Below are 26,463 nucleotides of genomic sequence, written 5' to 3'. Positions count from 1 at the left end.
TGGAGTTGTGGTTCACGGGGATGGCAATGGTCAACCTCCTGGAGTGCTCCTTCTGGTACTTTTGACACCCTCTTCTAGTCCCAGCAGCACCAAGGACACGACCAGCATGACACCTTCCTGAGATATCCAGCCGAAGCCTTGCAGCTCCTAATGGATTATGTCCAACAGGTCAAGCCAACCCACTCTCAGAGTGGCCAGGGCTCACAGGTGAACAAATGGGACTGCAGGGGGCAGAAGGAGGTGGGGAAAGTCCGCTGCATGTGCACGCACACCATGTCAGCCGCCACTCTCTGCCACCCTGCCTGAGCAAGCCCTTCATGCTCGCAAAGTACCTCACCTTCTACCATGTGTTCTGGAAGGAGACCCTGCATGCCTCACATTTGGCCGAGTTCCACCAGATCCATGGCCTTGTGGTTGACCACTGCCTCACCCCAGTCATCTCGTGGGCATCATGCCATGGTTCTTCACCAAGCTAGTATCTCCCAACTCACTTCAAGGTGGCCTACAGTCCTACATAGAGCCCAGCATGGAGGTGATGGCTACCACCAAGTCCCGAAGAAGTGGATGGAGGCTGGGAGCTCTGGGCTCTTCTGCCTCAGATGCTGATGCCCATGGGGCTCCCTGGGAACTGGTCAGTTGTTACCTGAGGCCTCTCCCTGGAGAATCTGACCATGATCAAATGTGGCATCAAAATACCTGGGAGCTGGTGGGCCTAGGATGAATCTGCTTATGGGATAATACAGCCCGTTGCACTGCCTGAATGCCAAACCAATTCAGGTATAAATAATATAACTTGTGAGATGGGGGGTTGAGGGGTACTTGGTGGGGCAGAGGGAAAATGGGAAAGAAAAAAGGGGGTAAGGAGAGGCATCCAGTGTATTGCTTTATAACTTTGTTAAAAAATTCAGTTGCCTAAATTTGGGGGAATATTTTGTAGTCTAATTCCATTCCCTTAGTCTATGGATCTGTCCTTTCACCAATACCACGGCTGTATTGATTAATGTAGCTTTCAAGTAAACATTTAAATTGAAATGTATGAATCTTCCAAATTTGTTCCGCAGCTTTAAAGTCATTTTTGTCAATTCAGGTTTCTTTGCCTTTCCATATAAACTTTACACTTGGCCTTCAGATATCTACAAAAATTTTCCTGGAATTTTAATTAGGATTGCACTGAATCTACAGATCTAATTGAGGATAATATATTTCCTAACAATGTTGAGTCTTCCAGTCTAAGAACATGATATATCTCTTCATTTATTTGTTGTTTAATTACTTTCATTTGTGTTTTATAGTTTTCAACATATGGATCCTGAACATATTTTTGTTAGGGTTTTACCTAATATTTCAATTTTATTTATTGCTATGGTAAATGAAATTTATTTTTTTAATTCCATTTGTTCATTGCTAGTAGGTAGGAATAAAATTGAAATTTTTCTGTCCACTTTGCATCCTAAGAGTTGATAAACTTTATTAATTCTAGAAAAATTTCTGAGTTTTTCAGATTTTCCACATAGAAAATCATTTCATCTGTGATTAAAAATTGCTTATTAAAAATTGCTTAAGTGGGTGCTGGCTGAGGCTTTTCCCATGGTGCACTGGGGGCCACTGCCTTGGTGGGAGGGCTGGAGCTGGAGCTTGTTGTGGACTGGGGGCTGTGTTGAGGAGGTCTTGGTAGTCTGGACTAGAACACCAGACACTTTTCAATCTGCTACTTCTGTGGTAGGACTCAGAGCAAGTGAGTTTGTGTGCAAGTCTTTTGAGATTGGGATCTCAGTTCTCCACAGATCTTTGGCTCTTCTGAACTTAAGCCTTGCTCATTTTCAAAGCTGGTTATGGGGGCTTATCTTCCTGGTTGGTGCTGGTCCCCAGGGATGGGGTGCCTAATGTGGGGCTCAAACCACCCTCACTCCTTAGGGACGACCTCTGAGGTTGTGATACCCACTTCCAGTGGTGGGTTTCCATGGCAGGGTTGTGGGCCCTGAGTAGATCAGAAATCTGCCCCTCTTACTCATCTTGATGTGTTTTTCTCTTTATATCCTTAACTGTAGAAAAGCTTTTCTGTTATTCTTTAGGTCAGTCTCAGAGAGAGTTGTTCTATATGTAGTGTAATTTTGATGTGTCTGTGGGAGGAGATCAACTCAGACCTACTTACTCTGCCATCTTGATCCTGCCTCCAAATCTCTTCCTTGTTTCTGATGCGAAGTCAACTGTTGATCTTGTTTCCCTTGTATGTGAGAGTTGTTTTTCACTTTCTTCTTTCAAGATACTCTTTACCTTTACCTTACAGCCTTTTTAACCATTAAGTGTCTGGATGTCGACATTTTTGCCTTTATCTTACCTGGAGTTCTTTGTGTTTCTTGTATATTTCAATTATGTTTTAATGTTTTTCAACCAATTAGGAAATTTTTCAGTTATTAATTCTTCGAATATTTTTTCTGTTTGTGTCCCTCATGGTGACATATGGCAGCCCTTAATTGGAAGCTAAGGGGAAAGGGAGCCCCCTATTTCTAGCCACATCCACCCATATTGGAGCTTCTGCTAAGCTGAGCTGAAGGGATGGGAGGGAGTAAGTGTTGTACTCAAATGGCAAAGGTTATAGCTATTTTTACTGAGTTGGTAGACTTTCTTGAATAAATGTTTATTTGCTATATACCCTAACGACAATTTCCAGAGACTCTAAATAATATTTTTGTAGTTTTTGCTAGTGTCACTTGTTTTGCTGTGGAGTTAGTCTGTGGAGCTCTTCATGCTACCATCCTACAAGTTTGTTTCAGTAGCCAACTCTTAGAATAATAATGGGTTTATATTTAGTGATGAACCATTTTCATTACTTTATTCATGCCCTCACCATGTATTCATGGCAACTACCAAGTGCCAGGTACTATTTTAAGGGTAATAGTAGACCAAGAGAGCAGAATACTTGCCTCTGTGTGTACATTATACTCTAACTTTCATGCTGTTTGTGTATATATATACACACACACACACACTTATATGTATTCTGTCTTACATGCTATCATAAAATAATTTTATCAGGTCAGTGAACTCTAAAGATTGTCATTATTTCCACATCACCTGCAGGATGAAATTCAAAACTACCTTCCATACCAAGATTCTCTACACTCAGGTTCCAAGCTGCCTTTTCAGGTAAACTTTGTTCTTCTCCTTTATATGAGGCTTTCATAATAAACTCTTTGTAATTCAAATCACTTTTTCTTAATAACAGCCAGAGTAATCTCATTTGGCCATGTTTATATATGCCATCTCTTTGCAGGAACACACTGTTATCATAATTTAATCATCCTCATCTTCCAAGAAGCAGCTCACCAACAAATTCCTCAGGAAATACAGTCTACTCTAAAGAGATCATCTCTGTCTCATAGAGTATTCTTCAAGAATTCTTTAGAGAATCACTCCTTTGATACCTCTCCAGAGCATTCTCACATTGTTAGTCATTCCATTTTCATATCTACATATCAGTTTTTAAAAGTTTTGTTGACTAATTACCTGATTAGATGTCATTGATACACAAAATTCTTCCATTCTTGATTTTTACCCAAATAGTTACATATTTTCTTTTACCCAGATAAAAAGAGATTGCGCACTGTTAACACCAAATCTTCATGGTTTATAGGCTTGCATAGGTTACAAGGAAGGTTACAAGGAAGGTTACACTATTGTCTAATTTCTGAAATTAGGATATAAAGTATTAGAAATAATTTTAATTTGTATCAAAAGGCAATACATCATTTTGGAGATATATATTTAGAAGGAGTCATATTGGAATTTTCATAACTCAAGAGTGAATATGGGGCTTCCCTGGTGGCGCAGTGGTTGAGAGTCCGCCTGCCGATGCAGGGGACACGGGTTCATGCCCCAGCCTGGGAGGATCCCACATGCCACGGAGCGGCTGGGCCCATGAGCCATAGCCACTGGGCCTGCGCATCCGGACCCTGTGTTCTGTGGTGGGAGAGGCCACGGCAGTGAGAGGCCCACATAAACAAACAAACAAAAAAGAGTGAATATGAACATCCAATAAAAATATACACTCTCTAAGAAAGCTAGGAATAGATGTTCAAAATGTCTATAGAACCTTCCCACTTTTCCCCCTTCCTGAAATAATCAGATATTAATATTAGATTGTTATTATAGAAAGTCAGTTTCATTTAGAGTTACTTTTTGCTGAATGAAATATTTGCTACTCAATTTATTTTATGTATGTTTTACCAATATTAAATGACATTTTAAAATATCAATAAGATGCAGGCTTCAGGCAAATTTAATTTTAATCTATACTTCAATTCAGAAGAACATTTTTTTAAGTACAGTAAGCCAAGATTATTTTTTATTTTTATTTTTTTAAACAACAAATAAAAAAGATTACATCTATGAAATGTATAAAACAAAAAAATTTAATATTTGGTATTAGATGTAATGTGTCGTATATAGATTAATACCTAGATAAGCACATCTTAAAATAATAATGATAATAAAATCAGCAAAGAAATAAATATGTAGCTCTTAAAAAGCTACATATTTAAAATAAACCTTTTTCAAACACCCAGTAAATGATCACACATACACAAACTCATTCTCTCTCTCTGTCTCATACACACACACACACACACACACACACACACACACACACACACACACACAAAATCATCTATATCAGAATTACAAAATAGGAGTGCTAATCACTAACAGGCCAGAAAATTTGAAGAATCAATGTGAGGGTACTGTAAGCAGGACTGGGTTGATTAAGTACTAGTCAAGTTAGTATTGAAAACATGCAAATAAAAAATTAATTTTTTTGGAATTCACAAGATCCTTTGGCAAATACTGTAAACCTCTTCACCTTGAAGAGAAAATGATTGGCGCTCCGCTATGTCAGGACATTGACTAACAGGTTGCAATTCACAGTTGATGCCCACCATGAGCCAATTTCATATGTGTAAGAAAGAAGAGAGATTAACATGACTGATTCTGAAAAGGAGGACACTAACTATGAGAAGGGCAGGCTAGCTAAGCTGTAGACATCACAATTCCTACAGGGAGATACAACTCTGGGCTTAAACTAATACTTTCAAGCTCATTAAGTCATGGAACAGAGAGGAGAACCAGGTGTGCTGTAACCAGTGCTAGTGGAGATGAGGGTTAAACTGAAGTCCATAAGTGAATTCACATTGTTGCCAATGAAATTACTAACATTTACATTCACTAGAGCATATCATATAGCAGGGACCACAGGCTAGCTCAAGCAGAATATATCAAAATTGGTGATCGATGCTTGGTGTTTCCTCAGCTAACTTCAGGCTTAAACAATCAAGATAAGAAAGAAATCTTGTATCTGGTAGAGTCCTTTCTACCCTTAAACATTAATATAATACATATTTTAATAATAAATAAAAATGGAATATATGTATGTATGCATGCATGTCTTGCTAAAATATCTGAAAATTAACCACAAAATTTTAATCTCTATCAATTCCTAGTGACAGGCAAACTGTGATGTCCATCTGAAATTATAGCAAGAAATGAAAAGTGTTAATAGAATTGAAAAAGATAGAGTTCTTAAAAGTAGAGAACCCTTATAGGATCATTTTCATATAAAAGATTAAATCTAAGATTTATAAAAGATATTGGGTTATATGATATTATTATTGTAATTTGATGTTTGAATATTAGTTTTCTATTACCATAAATGTGGTGGGTTAAAAAATACCCATTTATTATCTCAGTTCTGTATGTGAGAAATCCAGGCAGGCTTGACTTGGTTCTCTGTTCATAGTTTCACAAGGCTGAAGTCAAGGTCTTGGCTGGGCTGGGCTATTATCTGGAGGTTCTGGAGAATAATAGTTTCTAAGGTCATTTGAGTGTTGTAAGGATTCAGGTCTTTAACTCTGTAAGTCTGAGTTTCAGTTTTCCTTGATGGCTGTCACATGGGGCCACTCTGCTCTTAGTGCCTGCTTGCATTCCTTCTGATGTGGCTTCCTGCATGTTTAAAGACTGCAGTAGTCCATCCAGTCATTCTCATGCTTTGAATCTCTCTCACTTTTCCTTTGTCCCCAGGCAGAGGAAACTCTGCTTTTAAAGGGCTCCTGTGATTAGCTTGTGACCATTTGTTAACCTTCCTCTGCTCACAAACATGCAACATTGAACTTCAGTTACACGTGAAGTTAAAGTAGTAAAGTAAAATTATTAAGAGTATAAAGAAGGTGAAAGGAGAACACTAGACCAACCACAAGACCCTTCTGTTTATGGGGTCCTATGCAACTGCACAGGCTGCACTCCCATGAAGCTGGAATTAAGTAGGAGAAACAGAATATCTTTCTCTAGATATATGTGAGAATATTGAATATTTTAAGGTGACCAGCAAAATTATAGGACATTGAGGTATAAATTTCAAACTGTTCCAGTAAAAAGGAGCTGGAAGTGTAAATAGAACTACTTTGAAATAATGTTGAGGCAGTATTTGACTTAAATAATTTACTTCACATTCATGGTAATGGTTATCTTTAGGGAGGTTCAAGGGCAGAGTTGATGACTCAGTCATAAAAAGGTCAATTTAAAATTTGCCATTTTTTTCTTTAATTTAAAAATATCTGCACAAAAAGTAATAAAATAAAAATGTCTATTAACATAGTTGGGTGGATACTTGCATATAAACAGTAGTTTCTATAACTGTATATAACTGTGTGAGTGTTAAAATAAATAAAACAACTCCAAATCTCTAGTGACGTTCATTAAAAATAATGAGAAAGATCTCAAATGTGGAACTGCTATACCAAAATCAAACAATAATGTCAATTAATTTTACAACTAATACATAAATACATAATATCAAGATCTTGAAACATTGCAAATAAATAAATATTTATTTATTTAATAAAATAAAATAAATCCTGGAAGTTCATATTCATAATGCAGAAAATAATGTAATATTGGTTTATTAAACCCTACATTTTTCAACATTTCTAATCTAATAGCCCTGGCATACTAAATGTCTTCCCTCATGATTATGACAGTTTTGATAAAATTTAAATACTATATAGGATTAAAAAATAAATACTGGCAGAACAGAAAGAAAGAAACATTTTTCCAGCTTTAATGGGATATAATTAACATATAACACTATGTAAGTTGGTACACTTATATACTGCAAAATAATTACTAGTGTAGGATTAGTTAATACCTATATCACTTCACATAATCACCAGAGTTTTTTTGTTTGTTTGTTTGCTTGTTTTGCATTTTTTGGTTTTTTTTTAGGGTGAGAACATTTAAGATCTACTCTCTTAGCAACTTCCAATTATGTAATACAATATTGTTAACAATAATCACTGTGCTGTATATTAGATTCCCAGAATTTATTCATCCTGTAACTGCAAGTTTTTATAGTTTAAACATCTCCCCATTTCAGTGACCCCCTGCCACGCCAGGCCCTGACAATCACCATTCTACTCTATTTCTATGAGTTCAACTTCTTTAGATTATTAATATAAGTGAGACTGTAGTATTTGTCTTTCTATATCTGACTTATTTCACTTAGCATAGTGCCCTCAGGATCCACCCATGCTGGTGACAGTGGCAGATTTATTATTTTTAATGGCTTAATAATATTCCATTATATAGCTGTATCTTCTTTTAGATTCATCTTTAGATGGACACTCAGGTTGTTTCCATATCTTGGCTATTGGAAATAATGCTGCAGTGAACATAAGAGTGTGATATCTCTTTGAGATAATTGATGCATTTCCTTTGGATATTTGCCCAGAAGTGGGATTGTTGGATCATATGATAGCTCTATTTTTAATTTTTTGAGGAACATTCATACCATTTTCCATAGTGGCTGTACCAGTTTACAGTCCCACAAACAGTGCACAGGGGTTCCTTTTTCTCCACGTCCTTGCCAACACTTGTTATTTCTTGTCTTTTTGATAATAACCATTATAACAGGTGTGAGGTAATATCTCATTGTGGTTTTGAATTGCATTTCCCTGAAGATAACTGTTATTGAGCATCTTTTCAGATACGTGATTCCCATTTTTATGTATGCTTTGGGAAAAGTCCATTCCTCTGCCCATTTGTTAAATTGCAACGTGTGTTTTTTTTGATATTGAGTTGTATGAGGCCCTTGTATATTTTAAATGTTAACCCTTATCAAATATATGTTTTACAAATAATTTATCCCATTCTGTACGTTGTCATTTTGTTTTGTTAATTGTTACCTTTGCTGTGCAGAAGATTTTTAGTTTGATTTAGTACCACTTATTAATCTTTGGATTTTTTTTGTTTGTTCATTTGTGCTTTTGGTGTCATAGGCAAGGAATCATTGCCAAGACTCCAAATGTCAAGGATTTTTTTTCCATATGTTTTCTTCTAGGAGTTTTATAGTTTGAATTCTTATGTTACGTTTTTTGATTATATAGGCTATTTTTAAATTTATTTATTTATTTATTTTTGGCTGTGTTGGGTCTCCATTTCTGTGCAAGGGCTTTCTCTAGTTGTGGCAAGTGGGAGCCACTCTTCATTGTGATGATTTTATAGGATTTTTTAAGGTAGGGGTTCAGTTTTATTCTTTTGTATACTATTATTCATTTTCCTCAATGCCATTTGTGATTTTTGTATTGTTTATTTCTCTCTTCAGATCTGTCGTATTTGCTTAATATATTTAAGTGCTCTGAAGTGTGGGTATATATATATATATATATATATATATATATGTATATATTTGTGATTATTATATCCTCTTAATAAATTGACCCCTTTATCATTATATAATAACCTTCTTTGTCTGTTGTTACCTTTTTGAGTTAAAGTCAATTTTGTCTGATATAAGTATGGTTACCGCTACTCTCTTTTGGTTTCTGATTGCATGGGGTATCTTTTTCCATCCTGTCTCTTTGAGTCCATGTATGTCCCTACATACATAGCTTATATGAGTCTCTTGTAGGCAGCACATATTGGGTCTTTTATTTTAATCCATCCATCTCTATTTGATTGGAGAATTTAATCCATTTACAATGAGTAATAATTGATAGGTTGAGACTTACTAATACAGTCTCAGTTATTTTCTGGCTGTTTTGTGGTTCCCTTTTATTTTCTCCCTCTGTTGCTGCCCTCCTTTGTGAATTGATTATTTTCCACAGTGGTATGCTTTGAATCGGTATTCTTTATCTTTTGTGTATTTACTGTAGGCTTTTGCATTGTGATTATCATGAGACTTACATAAATCAACTTATAGATATAATGGTCTATTTTACACTAACAACTGAACTTAAATTGGATACAGAAACTCTACCCTTTTACTCCCCCCATTTTTGATTTTGATATCACAGTTTTCCTCTTTTTATATTGTGCATTCATTAACAAATGATTTTGGGTATAGTTATTTTTAATACTCATTGTCTTTAAATTTTAATAGAGTTAAGTTGTTAATATATCACCATGTTACAGCATTGGAGTATTCTGAGTTTGACTCTGTATTTACCTTTACCAGTGTGTTATTTATTTTCATACATTTTCATGTTACCAATTAGAGTCCTTTCATTTCAGCTTGAAGAATTATTTTCAGTATTTCTCTTAGGGTAGGCCTAGGGTTGATGAAATCCCTGAGCTTTTATTTGTCTGGAAAAATCTTTATTTTATTAAGGATAATCAACCAGATAGACTAGTTTTGATTGTCAGGGTTTCCTCCCACCCCACTTTTTTAGCTCTTTGTATATATCATCCCACTTTCTCCTGCTACCCTGTAAGGTTATGGCTGAGAAATCCAATGATAGCTTTATGGGGGGAGGGGTCACTTGTAAGTTAATAAGCTTCTTTTCTCTTGCTGTTTTTAAGATTCTCTTTTATTTTTGATATATATATTTTTTATTGTATGTCTTGGAGAAGATCTCTTTAAATTGAATTATTTTTGTAAAGTATGAACTTAATGAACTTGGAAATCCACATCTCTCTCCATATGTGGGAAGTCTTCAGCTGTTACATAAGGTTTCTACCATCTTCTCCCTCTCTTCTCTTCTGGATTCCAATAATTCACAGATTGATTCTTTTGATGGTATTCCAGAGATCACATAGGATTTCTTCACTCATTTTTATTCTTTTTCCTTTGTTCTTCTCTGACTGGATAATTTCAAATTTCTGTTTTCTGATTCACAGATTCTTATGCTCATTCAAGTCTGTAGTTGGTGCTTTCTACTGCATTTTTCATTTAACTTATTGTATTCTTCAGCTCCAGAATTTCTGTTTGATCCTTTTTTATGATTTCTACCTCTTTGTTAAACTTTTCATTTTATTTATATATTGTTTTCCTGATTTTGTAAATTGTCTTTCTGTGTTTTCTTGTAGCTCTTTAAGTTTCTTTAAACCAGCTATTTGGATTCTTTACCAGGTAAATCACAGAGTTCCATGTATTTTGGGTCAGTTACTGAAAGATTATTGTGATATTTTGGTAGTGTCTTGTTTCCTTATTTTTCATGTTCCTCGAAGTCTTCCATTGCACCCTTTGCATCAGAAGTAGCACTCACTTCTCCAGTTTTACTAATTGTCTTTGGAAGAGAAATACCTTCTGTTAGTCCTGCTAGGTATTGTAAGGCTTTCTTAGACCTTCTATGGACATGTCAGTTTTATACTTCTTGTTCTCTTTTGTGGAAGAATTGTTAAGGTTGTATGCCTTCTCTTGATCTTGCAGCACACTGGGCCAGGTGTTGACAGTCTTTCTTTTGCTTTCCAAAGGCAGAGCTAAAGGTTAAGTTTGTGATCTCTCTCTGGTCTGCAGATTTGGGCCATATTTCTGAGTATGCTCACCAGCTGTCTGCCATAGCTTGCTGTCATCATTGTCAGGAGCACGGAGAGTGTAGGGCCACGTGATAGGTGTGTGTGTGTGAGTGAAATGTGCAGAGCACCAGGGGCATCCATGTGTTATTTGGGGGATTCACAGGTGAGGCAACACCAGCAGTTCCTGCATAAGCTTCTTGATGGAGTCTGCAACACAGTAGGATCCATATCCCTTTAGTGCTTCCAAGAATCTTATCTGTGGCTCTTCCAGACTCTTCCCACTTCTGAGTTATTCAGGTCATGACTTAGTTCCCTGGGTGGGGAGGGAGAAATGGTTACTCTTTGACAAGGACCCAAACAGCTGGGGAAGCCAGGTCCTCACTCACATGCTCTATTTTCCTCTATGGGAAAATTTTTGGACTAAGAAGGTCTCTGCTGGCATTGAGACGTGCTGTCTTGAGGAAGAGATAATTTAGGTAAAGTCAAATTGTTCTTCGTATCCTCTCCAGTACATCCAATCTAAGGTTCAGTCTAAGATTTGTTTGTTTGTTTTGCTGTAATGATGTGCTGGAACTTCTCTGCTGGAAACCTGGACTTCCACAAAGGCACTTATGTATGTGGTGATTGTCAGTGTTCTGCAGGGGCTCCAAGACTGTAGCCAAGAGGACTTGGGGTTGGTTCATGGTCTACTGCAGGGTCAACAGCTGGTACCAAGTTCTGAATGCCTGTTGTCCAATGAGTTTGCAAGATTTCTCCTGGGTCCCTTGGTGTGCATTACTGGATCCCACAGCTCCCACACAGGCACTTTTTCTGTAGATGGATGCCAAATTGTTGTTGATGGGACATAATGAGGGACATCTTATTCAGCCATGTGCTGACATTATTTTGAGGGAAACTTTCTTGTTAACTTTTATGCACTTAACGAATGGTGTACATGAGAACAAATCTTAGGATTAGAACAATAGAATGGCACCTACTATCATCACTTTGACTTAGTATATGGTCTTTCTTTAAGAAAAAAAAATGAAATAAACGTCAGAATTGAAAAAGAAAAAAACCTGCCATTATTTTTATTTAATGTGCTTATCTTCTAGAAAAAAAAATAGAATCAACAAATCATTAACACTTATACAAGATTTTAGTTTACAGATAAAAGATATGTTTTTAAAAATAAATTGTAACAAACAAACCCAATTGAAAATAAAGATATTTGTAATAGCAACAAAAACTTTTTAAATAATAATAAAAACTTTTAAATAATACAGAAGACTTCTTTGAATAATAAACATACAAGCAGTTCTGAAACAAAATTAATAATTTTATACTTTTATAAGATGAATTAATATTGTAAAAAGCATTTTATTTCAAATTTTAAAAAGGAGAACTTAATTAAAAGGTGAGGAGTTTGCCTACCAGTTAGTAAGGATTACAAAACCAGTAATAGACAAATGCATGCATTACATTTTGGCTTATAATGAAGCTGAGAAAGAGAAAGAGAGAGAAAATATCTGTGGGGAAACATGAATAATTCAGCAGAATATTATATTTATCTTCCAAAGATGGCCTCAATAATATCTCCCATCCCACAAGTTCTTCCACAATATGACCTGTGAATGAACAGGTAATTAAAAGAGAGAAACCCCAAAGGGCCTTGAGGCACATGAAAAGATGTTCAAACTCATTGGTAATTAGAATCAAGTAAATTAAAATAATAATGAAGTATCACATTGTACTTATCAGATGGGCCTTGAATGAAAAGTTGCACATCACCAGTTGGTGGGGTTGTAGGCATAGAGGAGCCCTCATGCAGATTGGGAGGCTGGTGTACCCAGTGAATATGGCAGTCCAGAATCAAATTAAATGTACTGACACTCCGTGATCCAATAATTTCACCCGTGCATAGAGGTCCAAAAAGAAGCATTTACGAAGATGTTTATTGCAGTTTTGTTTGTAGAAATGGGAATTTGGAGGCAGTTGGTGGATCATCATTAGGGCCAGATTAAGTAAAATATGGAGGATGTATGCTATAGAATGTTATGTTGCAGTTAGATCCATGGTGATGTGAAGAGATCTAAAAACAATTCAACAAATGTTTTTAAGAAACAGAGTGGAATTTTAGGCAGATAACATTCATGTAAAGTAAAAATCCATGCATACAAAGCTCTAATATATATTTTAAAAGGCCTATTCTATAATTAATTATGTTAAATAGATTAGGATATTTGCACAGGGGCATTGGAGCCGGCAATAAGGATATTGATAATAAATAAAACATGAATGATATAATTGTGATATGAGGTGAGAGAACAGATTAAAAAGAAATTTATATATTTTCTCAAGGACAAACACAAATATTAATTGACAGAGAAGATACACACTCAAGTCTTTCTGTTGTGCCTCACTTTCCTGTTGCAGTCACTAACTCAGGGGAAAGTATATCTGTGTTTGAGATCACAGGTCTAAAGTTACCTAACACTGTGTGCCAGGTGCTGGTCCAGGCAAATCTTTACAGATTTCTGTTACCCAGGCCATGCCCTATCTCTTAGGTGCTTTTGTCCTCTAAATCTAGAAATTGCATTTGGCCTAGCACCTAGAGCAGAATGGAACCGTTGTTCTTGTTCATTATTTTGTTTCACCTCTCATGTTATTTTTAAGGATGAGAATGTCATTAGCATTCTAGGAAAATTAATTCTAGTCCCCTTCATAGAATGCTTAAGTTGGAAGAACCATCACTGAACATCAAATACAGAGCCAAAGCTTTTCAAGCTGTAGCTCAGTAGACAGAACAGGGAATTCAGGAACCCTCTTACCTCAGCTGTGTGTAAGTCCAGGGCTATAGATTTTCACATCAGGCTCTTTATACCACTCAGTTCTTGTTATTAATAAACACACCAATATTCTCATAGGTCTTCTAACAAACTGATCAGAATTTTTAAAAATAGAAAGAGAAAGAGGGAGAGAAGTAGAGAAGGAGGGAGGAAGGGAGGAAGGAAGGAAGAGAAGGAAGGAGAGGAAAGAAAGAAAGCCAACATTTTTAAATGCCCACCTCATTTTAGTTACCATCTAAGACCCATGCTGTTACCTCTTTTTAAACAAATGAGGAAATCTTTGAGGCTGTCAGGGGTTCAGCAACTTTCTTAGAGTTACAAAGCATGTGAGTAGAACAATGAGTTTCAAAGCTACTCATAACACAGCTCATGGGCCAGCTCATCATTATCTGGGAGGTTGTTAGAAATGAGAAATTTCAGGCCTCACCTCTAACCACTTGAATCAGAATCTGTGGTGTTTGGGCCCCAAAAGTGTGTGTTTTAACAAGCTTTCCAGATGATTCTTACGCACATTAAATTTTGAGATCCTCTCCTATGCCTGTGTGCTTTCTCCATTATACTAAGAAAATATTCTATAAACCTTCTTTGTGCTCTTTCTAGCATATTTAAAACTTTCTGTCCTGTGAAGCAATATGAGGAAACAACAGAACAAGAAAGACTAGAAATATTTCATATAGTATTATTTTTGTCTTTCTAAAGGGGGAAAAAAGTGCTGCTTGAATAACTTTATTATGCAGGCAAACTCCAATGCATATTTGTATTAGAAAGCATAGAAAATTATATATTTTAAATGATTGCCATTTAAGGAGAAATATCTTGAATCCACTGAAGCCAAAGTTAGGATTGAAAATGAAGTATGATTCTCATATGAACTGATGTGGTTGCCCATTTCTCATTAGTCCATTAGTTCAAAGATTAATTATGCCTTTAACTTATCTGCTAAGTAATGAATGTTTAATGTTTGGCTGCATGGGAAGTGTGTGAAATGTAAGTTCATTTACAGCATTTGCCAGTGTAATGTCAGTCTTCTTGTTCATGAATTGCCCTTCAGCTAGGGTCATATTTTCAGTCTGGCACATTGAATTTTCATCTGCTTATATAGGATTCAGAAATCCTTAATAGCAGATTACTAAGAATTTGCTATAAGTGATTGCAAGTCACACAGTGGCTTCAAATTAGTGAGGCTGAGCTGCCAGTAAATTTGGGAGGCTGATTAAGATTTGTTAAAGACTCTCTCGAGGTAGATACACAAAAAAGAAGGTATTGCAATTTGAAACCATTGAAGATGGCAACTTAGTATGGCATGAATACTTCTTTCTTCTTTTAATCAGCTGTTGGATTAAATTTCTAGTTCCCTGAAAAGTCTTAGTTCAATTTTTTCATTGTACCACTCCTTTTCTCTGTTAATGAATTTGAAATATAGTAGTCTTCAGAAAATATTTATTCTCCAATATGGAAGACTTAGAATTCTCTCCTCCAATGAATTCTTTCTAACGTGGAGACAATTAGTCTTCTCTCCAGCATGCCTCAATGCATGATTATACAGCACCTCCAACATACTGACTTGTATTCCATTGAGGTTGACCCAGTCCACAAATCATTATTATCAAGTTTTAATTATGCTGAGATGTTACAGTCATTAAAATCTTAGTGAGTGATTTTATATATATATAATATCTATCTATCTATATATACATATATACACATATTTATATAATTTATTTGTATACTTTAAATATCAAAGTCAAGTTCCATGGATTAAAGAAAAAGTCAAGTTCCAGAGTACACTTCATAGCCTCTGAATGTTTCTGTAGTAATATATTTATATGATTCCATTAAAAAAAAATAAAACTCTGCTTTGATTGAGAAAAATACATATGCAATTAAATTTATATATAAAATTATGCATATATATATTCCTATAGAAAAAGGCAGATGTTATGTTTTGATTTTTATTTCTCATTACTTAGCTGTAGAGGTTGGAGTTAAAAATATAGAATTTGTAGTAGTCTGTCCACTTGTTTTTTTTTTCTTTTTTTTAAATAAGATGATGCTAATTGTATTTCTCCCCTTTAAAAAAAATTCAGAATAAGGTTTAAGTGTTTAGAGTTTCACACAGTGTGAAAAATTTCATTAAAAATAAATAATGAGTTGAAAGATATATTTGAGTCAATATTACTTAGAATATGTTATGACTTATAGTAGTCTGTCTATGACACTTTCATGGAGTAAGTTGTAACTAGACCCCCTCCTTTTCCCATTGTATAGTAAATAAAAGATAATTCTCTACTTCTCATGTCTCATCACTGGAAGAGAAAGACTAATGAGAAACTGTGTATGTGTGCTGAATGGATAACATTTGGAAGTAAGGTACTTTAAGTTTTCTGTGTTCTTATAAACTTATACAGCACATTTTACATTATCATAAATCCATTAACTTGTGGTATTCTGAACCTCATACCTATTTCTTCAGCTCTCCCTGCAGTCCAATGTGTAAAACTCACAGATCCATGCTGGGGTTCAGAGGGAGTAATTAACACAGTATCCAGCATCAGCCCTATCAATCAAAGAGGAAAATGGCCAGATCTGGGAAGATATTGTATGCTGAGACCAAGTATGCACATAGGGAGGAGTATAGGCAGGCAGGACTGGCTGACTGGTGCCACAGATGTATTTTCCTTCTTGTGAACATCAATAAATTAGCTCCCTATAGTGTTTAGTATAAGTGAGTATTTACTTTGTTTACACAGTGTGAATCATCTAGGATAGCGGCTGGCAAACCTTCCATAAAAGTCCAAAGAGTAAATATTTTTGGTCTCTCAGCCTTTCAGTCGCTGTAGCAACTATTCAGCTCTGCATTTAGGCATGAAGTAGCCATAGACAAAACATAAATGAACAGATGTGGCTGTATTTCAATACTACTTTATTTGTGGCCACTGAGATTTTAATTTCATATAGTTTTCTAGTGCCATGAAACATTCTCCTTTTGATTTTTTCAATTATTTAAAAATGAAAACACCATTCTTAGCTCACAGACCATATAAAACAGCACTTAAATAAGCTTAAATATATAAAATTTGGGTTTTAGTCTAAAGGATATATTCTGACAGAAACACAACACAATCTTTAAAAGCAACTTATGTCTTAGACTTAAATAAAGGAATGTGTATCCAAAAGGTATAATATGTATGGTATGGGTATAATATAGAAGATATATATAGAAGAATGTTTATTAATGAAAAGTTTACTGATGCAGACTATGAGGGGAGACAATACAAGGTAAAATCTCAATTTTATCTTGTGGTTTTCAATTTGTTGGCTGAAGATAAGCAATAAACATTAACACAAGAACCAATGTGATACTTGCAAAAGATGTACACATTATTTTAAAATATAAGGAAGACATTATGGATTAATTTTATTGGCTATTTAAGGCAATGTTTTAAAGAGAAAGTAGTATGTTATATAAATTTTTACAAATATGTAGAATTTCAAAGTAAAAAATATTTCAGGCAGATGGAATAAGAGAAACAAAAGCTCTGAGGTATTTAAAGTATATGGGTATTGCAAGTTGAATGTAGTTGAACGTTGCTTGGAGTCTAATGTGGGAATTAAAGACTAGTCAGTATAAAGTAATCTGAAATGAGGAACCATTGGCATTTATGAATTAAAAATTAGAGGTAGACATAGATAATTGGTAGGTGCATGAAAAATAAATTGGGAAGAATGTGATATCTAAGAAATAGACAAATTAGAAAAATATTCACTCAGACTTGGCAAGAGATACATGCTTATATTAGGGCAGTGTCAGAAGAAATGGATGGGCCGGCTCAAAGAAATGTTTTACACCTACTGTTTATTCCATAGAAATATGAAGAAGAGAAGGGAGTTAAAGTTAAACCGACTTGCAGCATCAGTCACAGGAGACACTAACAACATTAATACCTGGTGTCTTGTACTTTGCAGGTCAAATGCACTTTCATAAGTTATCTCATTTAAAGTCTAATTGATTCAGCAGATGAAGCAAATCAAGTATTAATATTTCCCTTTCTTGTAAGAAAATTCGTTTAGTTAATTAAGATTTTAGATGCATGGTACCATAAAGACAGATAATTAAAAGCATTGTGTCTGAGTCTAATTCCACTATCCTTTTCACTATTTCAATTCTTTCTAACTGTATAGACTTCAGGCAAGTTGAGCATAGCAGGTTAGAGAGACATCCTTCAGTCTAGGAAATATGGAAAATGTGAGATACAAATTTTAATGGATGTTATCACAGAGGTAGTAGCAGAAGTAGGGAGAAGGAATGAAATTTCCCTTGGGCAAAATGTTTAAAGTTATAAGAATACAAAAAACTTTATTTTTTTTTCCAGTGGTGTTTGTGATGTGGAGTAAAATATGAATGCATAAATATAGAGTTGTGAGTGCCAAGGCAGTAGTAGCCTGCTTTTTGGCTTTGGGACACTGCATGATAAAATCCCTAATGAATATTACATTATCAAAGGAGCATGTATATGATCAGATGAGATAGGCACAAGCAAGCAGGAGCCTAAGAAGAAACAACCACAAGCAAAAACAACTTAGAGCAATTTTCTACTGTTTTAGGAAACTGGAGAGGGCAGGAGCAAGGCAGTCAAACTTGCATGCCACCATCAGCAGTAAGGGAAGGTCTCAAAGAAAGCTGTGTGTCTCAGGCAAAGATAAAAACAGTGTTGAGGGCTTTCCTGGTGGCGCAGTTGTTGAGGGTCCGCCTGCCGATGCAGGGGAACGGGTTCATGCCTCGGTCCAGGAAGATCCCACATGCTGTGGAGTCGCTGGGCCCGTGAGCCATGGCCGCTGAGCCTGCGCATCCAGAGCTTGTGCTCCGCAACGGGAGAGGCCACAAGAGTGAGAGGCCCGTGTACGGAAAAAAAACAAAATTAACAACAACAACAAAAAAACCCCCACAGTGTTGAATACTATAAATACTTGTATTTTATCAAATAGATATTATCTGTTGTGAGATGACCACAATTCTTATAAACCAGTAATACAAAAAACCTGCTGCTAATTAAATGTTAACATATTATTCACAAAAAAATTTATTTTATACTTCCCATTCATATTCTGACCTACTGAGTCATGTTTCAACTTAGAATCATTATTTATGGAAATAACATTTTCTATACTCTTACAAAAGTTGGTGATGCAGCATTTCATTGAAAACTGTTTCTTTTTTGTCTCTGAGATTTTCTTCAAAGTTGTTGAATAGTGTAGCATATAGGATATGATGTATATATGACATACCCTCAAATGGTTCAGAAAAAAACTGGATAGGTAATAAAGAGATGATACATAGAGAGATAGATGATGAATGAGAGATAATACATAGAATTAAAAACAATTGGGCATAAAGTTACCAATAGGTGAATCTGGATAAAGGATATTTGGAAGGTCTTTACACTATACTAGCACCTTTTTTATATGTTTGAAAGTATACTTTTTGAATAATGGAATGAGTTCAGATTTAGCAGAATTTGGGGCAGTAGTCTAGGTCCTGAGTTTCATCATATCTTACAAACAAGAGAGTAAACAATTAGGAAAGACAACAAAAAAACACATGGATCAACACATGGATCTTCAACAAAAAAATATAAGATATGCCTATGAACCACAAAATATAAATGGATGTTGCCAAGCCACCAGCAACTAATGGACAGTCCTAAATCATCACTATATGGACTGAGTGGAGGGAAAAAAAGGGAGGGGGGCAGTGAGAACTGACATGGCTATAAGAAGTAGAGGCTAGAAATCACCAACAAATACTCAATTCTCAAAGGAGCAGAAAAAGAGGAGGAGATGTTGGTGTGTAGATATGAGAACAATTGGTAAGCTTGGGAGGAAATTTTTGTTGTCTCTAAGTTGTGGATGACTAATCAATCACAATTCCCAATAGTCCACAAGGTCATAAAAAGTGTTGTGTTATTCAGATTACTTGAGCTCCAGAAACATCTAAAAAAAATAAATAAATAAAACCCTTTTCTTCTAGAAGTACAAAATATCACCCTGAGGAAACATTTCTGAAAGATTATCTGTATTGATCAAGGTGAGAAAAGTGAGGTCAACGGAGTCAAAGGAGAGAGGTGAAAAGTCAAAAGTGAGGCCAAAGGAGTGTGAAGGACAGGAGAGAAAGGGACAAGTTAAATGATACCATCAATAACAAATATATATCACTGTTACTATGTGTGTTTGAAATATATCACATTTTTAAAATTTTTAAAATAAGGAGTAAAGTCCCCCATTTTTTGGAAATTCATTAACCAACATATTTTCAAGTACAGATTATATTTAGATAAAATAATATCTTTGTATTTCATATGTTTGAAGAAATGAGAGAGAGAAATAAAAAACTGAAGAGAAAAAGAAATACTATGACCAAGGTCCATGCAGAATTGTAAAAGAATGAAGAAATGAAAACTATGGTGATTTAAATGAAAAACTCAGTAGTTTAAACAGCACCTAAAGAAAATAGTGAGAGGATGAGAAAGCCAAAGAATGTTGATAATGGATGCAGGCAAACAAAAAAATAGTAATATGAAAGAAAAGTCAAATGATATAAAAGCTAAAAGGAAAAGATTTACAATCAACTTAATAGGAATTCTAGAAGAGACAAGATGAGAGGGGAAGAAAAGGAAATACTCAAAGAAAAAAATGCCTGGAAAATTTCCAAACTTATTGAAGATTTGAATATTCAGATTCAAGTAGCACCATTAACCACAATTAGAATAAATTTCCACCTCAACACAGTGTCATGAAACAAACACCAAAGGCAAGAGAAGATAGGAAATAAAATTTGCTTTTAAAGGAATAAATACTAGACTGACAATTCAATATGCAACTGCAACTAGGAGAGCAAGATATTGGAACAGTATCCTCGAATCATAGAGAAAAGTAACTTAAAATGAAAATTATACAGTTACCCAAGTAACCAATTAAGAATGTGATAAAATAAATAAATATATTATCAGACAAAACAAAGCAAACAAACCTTAAAGAGTTTAGTATTGATAAATTCTTAATAAAAGAACAATGTTTGATCCAAATTAATTAATTATAATATTGTAATATGCATCAGTACTTTATGTTGATTATGAAAGAGAAAATCTGTCTGCTAATCTGTGACATGTAAACAATTGCAAGATTGATTATGATATAAATATTAAAAATATATATCAGGATATAAATAAAATACAGTAGATTTTCTTTTCCATTATGTCATATTATAAGATATTAAGTATAGTTCAATATCTTCAATAAGATATCTGTAGGACCTTGTTGTTTATCTATTTTCTACATAGTAGTTTTAAAGAAAAACCATCTCTGAAGATTTGAGATACAAAAAAGAATGGTGCCTATTTAAAAAATAAAATGTTATTTACCTAGCATTATGCATGTAGTATTATTCCATTTTTGATGTTACAGATGTATGTCAATATATATACAAATATATATACATTTAAAGAGGGAAGATAAAAATATATACATGTGTATACAGTTATAGGGGGAAATTGTAACTATTTGAAATACTACAAAAATATTGTGTTTCTTTCAAGTAATATTCAAAACGATTTTAAGTAATTTAAAAATTATAGAATAGTTTCAGATTTACAGACATGGGGAGTTAATTTTCAAATATCCCACACCTAGTACTCTCTATTGTCAACATCTTACATCAGTATAATACATTTGTCATAAATAAGAGTACAAATAAAACCAATTTTGACATATTATTGTTAACCCACCTATATCTTTATATATTCTAAGATTTTGCCTAATGCTCTTTTTTGCTGTTGTTGTTGTTACCACATTATATTTAGTCCCCTCAGGCTATTACTAGACTTTCCTTGTTTTGATGACCTTGACAGTTTTGAGGAATACTGGTCAAATATTTTTATAGAATGTCCCTTAATTTGGGCTTGTCTGATTTTTTTTTTTCCATGATTAAATGACTGAGGTTAGGAAAGGATTTTGAAAGGAAGACCACAGAGGTAAAGTGCAATTCTCATTACATCATAACCTGGATACATGCAAACAGCATGACTCATCACTGTTAATGACCTTGATTACCTGGCTGAGGTAGTGTTTGTCAGATTTCTGTGTAACGTTGTAAAATTTTCCATCACCCTCCTTGCATACTGTGTACTCTTTGCAGGAAAGTCATTGTGAAGATCAAACTGCTTAAGTGGGAGTTTTTTCTATCTCTTCTAGGACAGATTATCTTCATAAATTATACAGAGTTCTTCAGAATGAGAATTTTGTCCAGGCTTTTTCTTTATTTATTCATGCATTGTTTTTATCAGTTTGGATTCCTGGGTATTTATTTTATCATTTAGATTATAATCAAATGCTACTTTATTATTATTTTTTGCTTAAATTTTTCCAGCTTTCATTTGAATCTAGTTGTTTCTTTGACACACCCCCTTTGAACTGCACCCTGTGGGGCACTCCCAAGTACAAAGGCCCCTCCATGTCCCCTGCCTCTTGTTTATAGAAATGCTGAAGTCTCACAGGCCTCCCCTGAGTTATAAAAGTGCAGGCTCAAACAGTTAATGATTAGGACAGCAGAGTCACAGAATCTTTAGTTTCTCCCTAAAGGACATAGATAACAGTGTCTGATGCACATTCCTGAGTTGTTTTATGGATACTATAACTGCCACCAGAGGGAAGAAAACTAACTGCATGATGACCAGATTGTAGCATGAAATAAGCTTCTCCATCTTGAGCAGTTCCGAATCTATGGCTAGCACAATTCCAAGAACGGACCTAAAGAGAATGAGATTAACACTATTGCTCATAATTTCTGTACCCAGGTGGGTATCAACATAATTGTGGCTTATTCTGCCTGTATATGTAAGCAAGCAACTAAAATTATCAGCAAAGGGATGCTACAGAGCCATGTCAACATCGTCCACTCTAAGACCTCAACGCCCCTTCTTAGCATAAAGCAGTTACAGAGGACAGACTTTTGCCCCTAATCCCATAAAAATGGAATGATGCCTGACAGTGGAGATTTGTAAGCAGCTCTTTGCAGGAAGCAGCTTTTTGCAGAAAGCAGCTCTTTGCAGAGAGCAGCTCTTTGCAGGAGACCCTTTGTCTTGTCACTTGAGCAGCTATATACATAATTTTTTAATGAAACCAAGGACAAATACATATATGTATGGGTATAATTGAACAAGATACTGTAAACCTACAACAAAGACAACATTTTTTTTTAAATGAATTTATTTATTTTTGCCTGCATTGGGTCTTTGTTGCTGTGCACAGGCTTTCTCTAGTGGCGACAAGAAGACCTCTAATTGTGGTGACTTCTCTTGTTGCAGAGCACGGGCTCTATGCAGGTGGGCTTCAGTAGTTGTGGCTCGCAAACTCTAGAGCACAGGCTCAGTAGTTGTGGCGCACAGGCTTAGCTGCTCCACGGCATGTGAGATCTTCCCGGACCAGGGATCGAACCCATGTCCACTGCATTGGCAGGCAGATTCTTAACCACTGTGTCACCAGGGAAGTCCTTAAGCAGCTATATTTTAACTTAACCTTTACAACAGGTGTCCCTATGCTTCACTAACCTCCAGACCAAGCACACCTTTCAAATCTTTTGATCACACGATGCCTTGCCTAACCTGTTGACCTCTTAGATTAAAGAAGTAGAAATGAAGACTAAAGAATTAATGGATGACTAGATTTGTTTCCTCAGCTTCCCTGTTCTGTGAGCAAACTGTGTGAACAAGATAGCATCTAAAGAAAGATCACAAGGAGTCACTGAGTCTGCACACAGTGAAAGTTGAAGACTCTGACCCATCCCCAGATGTTTATCTGAGACTAGCTTCCCCTTTTTCCTTTTAAAAGCTTTCATGGCTAAGCAGAGTCTTTGGATTTGGTTCTAGCACATGAGTCTGCCTTCTCCCCCTGGTTGCTGGCTCCTGAATAAAGCAACTTTTCCTTTTCCAACAAACAGTTGTCTCTCAAGAACTGGCTTTTGAGTGGTGAGCAGCTGAACCTGCGTTCAGTAGCACCTTTGTTGTTGTTGTTGTTGATGGTGGTGGTAGTGGTGGTATGTGTGTGTGTGTGTTTTGTTTTGTTAGTTTCTATATTTATTTGTTTTGCACTTTTTTGCTGGCAATATAAGATACTTCAGGCTCATCTTGTATATTTCCTGTACAAACCTTAGAAACAGTTATTTCTCCAAGGTATCCTATTTCCCTTTATTGGAAAATGGTATTAGAAACTAAGATCTGGGCAAAGGACATGCTTATTGCTTGGGGGAATCTTTTCATAATTCATTTACACACATAATACGTGTCATTTTTTCTTCTTTAATTTTTTCACTCTTGAGCCCATTCTCCCAATTACTTCAAAATTCAATTTATAATTAGACTTATTTTTCTTCTACCTTACGATGTCTAGGCTGAATATATAGGGTATATTTGTATTGATCATATTGAAATGTTTGTCCACTTATGTACATAGATTTGATTTTTTTCCTCCAGTCCAAAGTTGTTTTGAGTATATGTATACTAAATGTTCCATCAGAATCCAAAGACTAGGGGAAAAATTATTTCTTCACTTGAATATTTCTACAATGTAGTGTAAATTTGTGCTCCAAACCAGCATGAGTTAAGGAAGTAGGTTTTCCATTTCTCATAGCAGATGTAGTCACCATCCTTTATTACTTTTATCTCTGATCTTAATTCCTAGAATCACTGAATTGGCTCCTCATTTAATTTTCCCTCTTATCATTTCATCTCTAAATTTTCCCTATTTCAGATTAAGACCAAATCTAATAATTTACAGATTCTCATTGTAATTCAGTAAATTTATGTTTCTGCTAGTGACAGAGAATAAGAAAACATCCATTTCAAATAATATAATATAAAAAACTAAAATAACTGTGAATTACTTTGGGCTCAGAAATTCTACAGACTGAAGAATATGTACTTTTGTTGTTGTTCCATATAAGCCATCTAATGTATCCAGTTACCACTTATTGACTTGATTAGGATGTCTTTAGTTTTTATTTAGATACAGAGAAAATGTAGTAAAATATACATCTCATAGAATACAATTCCATGTTTAATTATAAATCAGTTAATTTTCACATCTAGATAATTTTTAAAGTGAAAGGGGGACAGTATAAATGATTAAAATTTTAGAAGTGTGTTTATATGTTAAATAAATTTTATATTTGTGTATTTATATATATGCACACTAATGTGTATATTTGTGTATATATGTGTGTATGTATATATTTATATTTATTTATTGACTGAAAATGTTTTATTATATTTGTGGGCCAATAAAATCTTCTTATAAAAATATTTTCAAGAATTTACTTTACTTTTTTTCCCAAAACATGCATTAAGAGGCTGAGGGGAAATAGCTTCTCTTATTATTTCCATCATAACTGATACCTGGTATAACTTATCTTGCCCTAGCAACTGTGTCTTCGCTCACTCTGTTTTACCAAGTACTCAGTGGACTGGCTTTGAAAAAGATATCTTAGTAACACAGTCTGGAAAGTATCAGAAAAGGAATAAAAATGTTATTTCTGGTTGTCTTTTTCATTTAAGTATACATTAAAGTAAGAACTTAGTTCACTGCTTAGGTGTTTCACATTCAAATAAGACCACAGCAGAAGTGTGAAGCACCCAGAGGAGGTTAATCAACCAGTGATGGCTTATCTAATGTATCTAGTAGTAATAATATGTGTTTAACATGTAAAAATCTAACCAAATATTAAACTACATGGAATATTAGAGCAATGGGCCTAAATGGACCAGTTTTTTTCTAATTTAATTTAATTTATTTTTTTATACAGCAGAACCTTATTAGTTATCCATTTTATACATATTAATGTATACATGTCAATCCCAATCTCCCAATTCATGACACCACCACTCCGCACCGCCACTTTCCCCCATTGGTGTCCATAAGTTTGTCCTCTATATCTGTGCCTCTATTTCTGCCCTGCAAACCGCTTCATCTGTACCATTTTTCTAGGTTCCACACATATGTGTTAGTATACGATATTTGTTTTTCTCTTTCTGACTTACTTCACTCTGTATGACAGTCTCTAGATCCAACCATGTCTCTACAAATGACCCAATTTCATTCCTTTTTATGGATGAGTAATATTCCATTATACATATGTACCACATCTCCTGTATCCATTTGTCTGTCGATGGGCATTTAGGTTGTTTCCATGACCTAGCTATTGTAAATAGTGCTGCAATGAACATTGGGGTGCATGTGTCTTTTTGAATTATGGTTTTCTCTGGGTATATGCCCAGTAGTGGGATTGCTGGGTCATATGGTAATTCTATTTTTAGTTTTTTAAGGAAGCTCTGTACTGTTCTCCATAGTGGCTGTAACAATTTACATTCCCACCAACAGTGCAAGAGGGTTCCCTTTTCTCCACACCCTCTCCAGCATTTGTAGTTTGTAGATTTTCTGATGCTGCCCATTTTAACTGGTGTGAGGTGATACCTCATTGTAGTTTTGATTTGCATTTCTCAAATAATTAATAATGTTGAGCAGCTTTTCATGTGCTTCTTGGCCATCTTTATGTCTTCTTTGGAGAAATGTCTACTTAGGTCTTCTGCCCATTTTTGGATTGGGTTGTTGTTGTTTTTTAATATTGAGCTGTCTGAGCTGTTTATATCCTTTGGAGATTAATCCTTTTTCCTTTGATTAGTTTGCAAATATTTCTTCCCATTCTGAGGATTGTCTTTTCATCTTGTTTATGGTTTCCTTTGCTGTGCAAACGCTTTTAAGTTTCATTAGGTCCCATTTGTTTATTTTTGTTTTTATTTCCATTACT

Source organism: Grampus griseus, assembly GCF_964374135.1.
Source record: "Grampus griseus genome assembly, chromosome: 15".
NCBI classification, from domain to species: domain Eukaryota; kingdom Metazoa; phylum Chordata; class Mammalia; order Artiodactyla; family Delphinidae; genus Grampus; species Grampus griseus.
The sequence above is the reverse complement of the archived record's forward strand: the minus strand, read 5'-3'. Positions refer to the sequence as shown.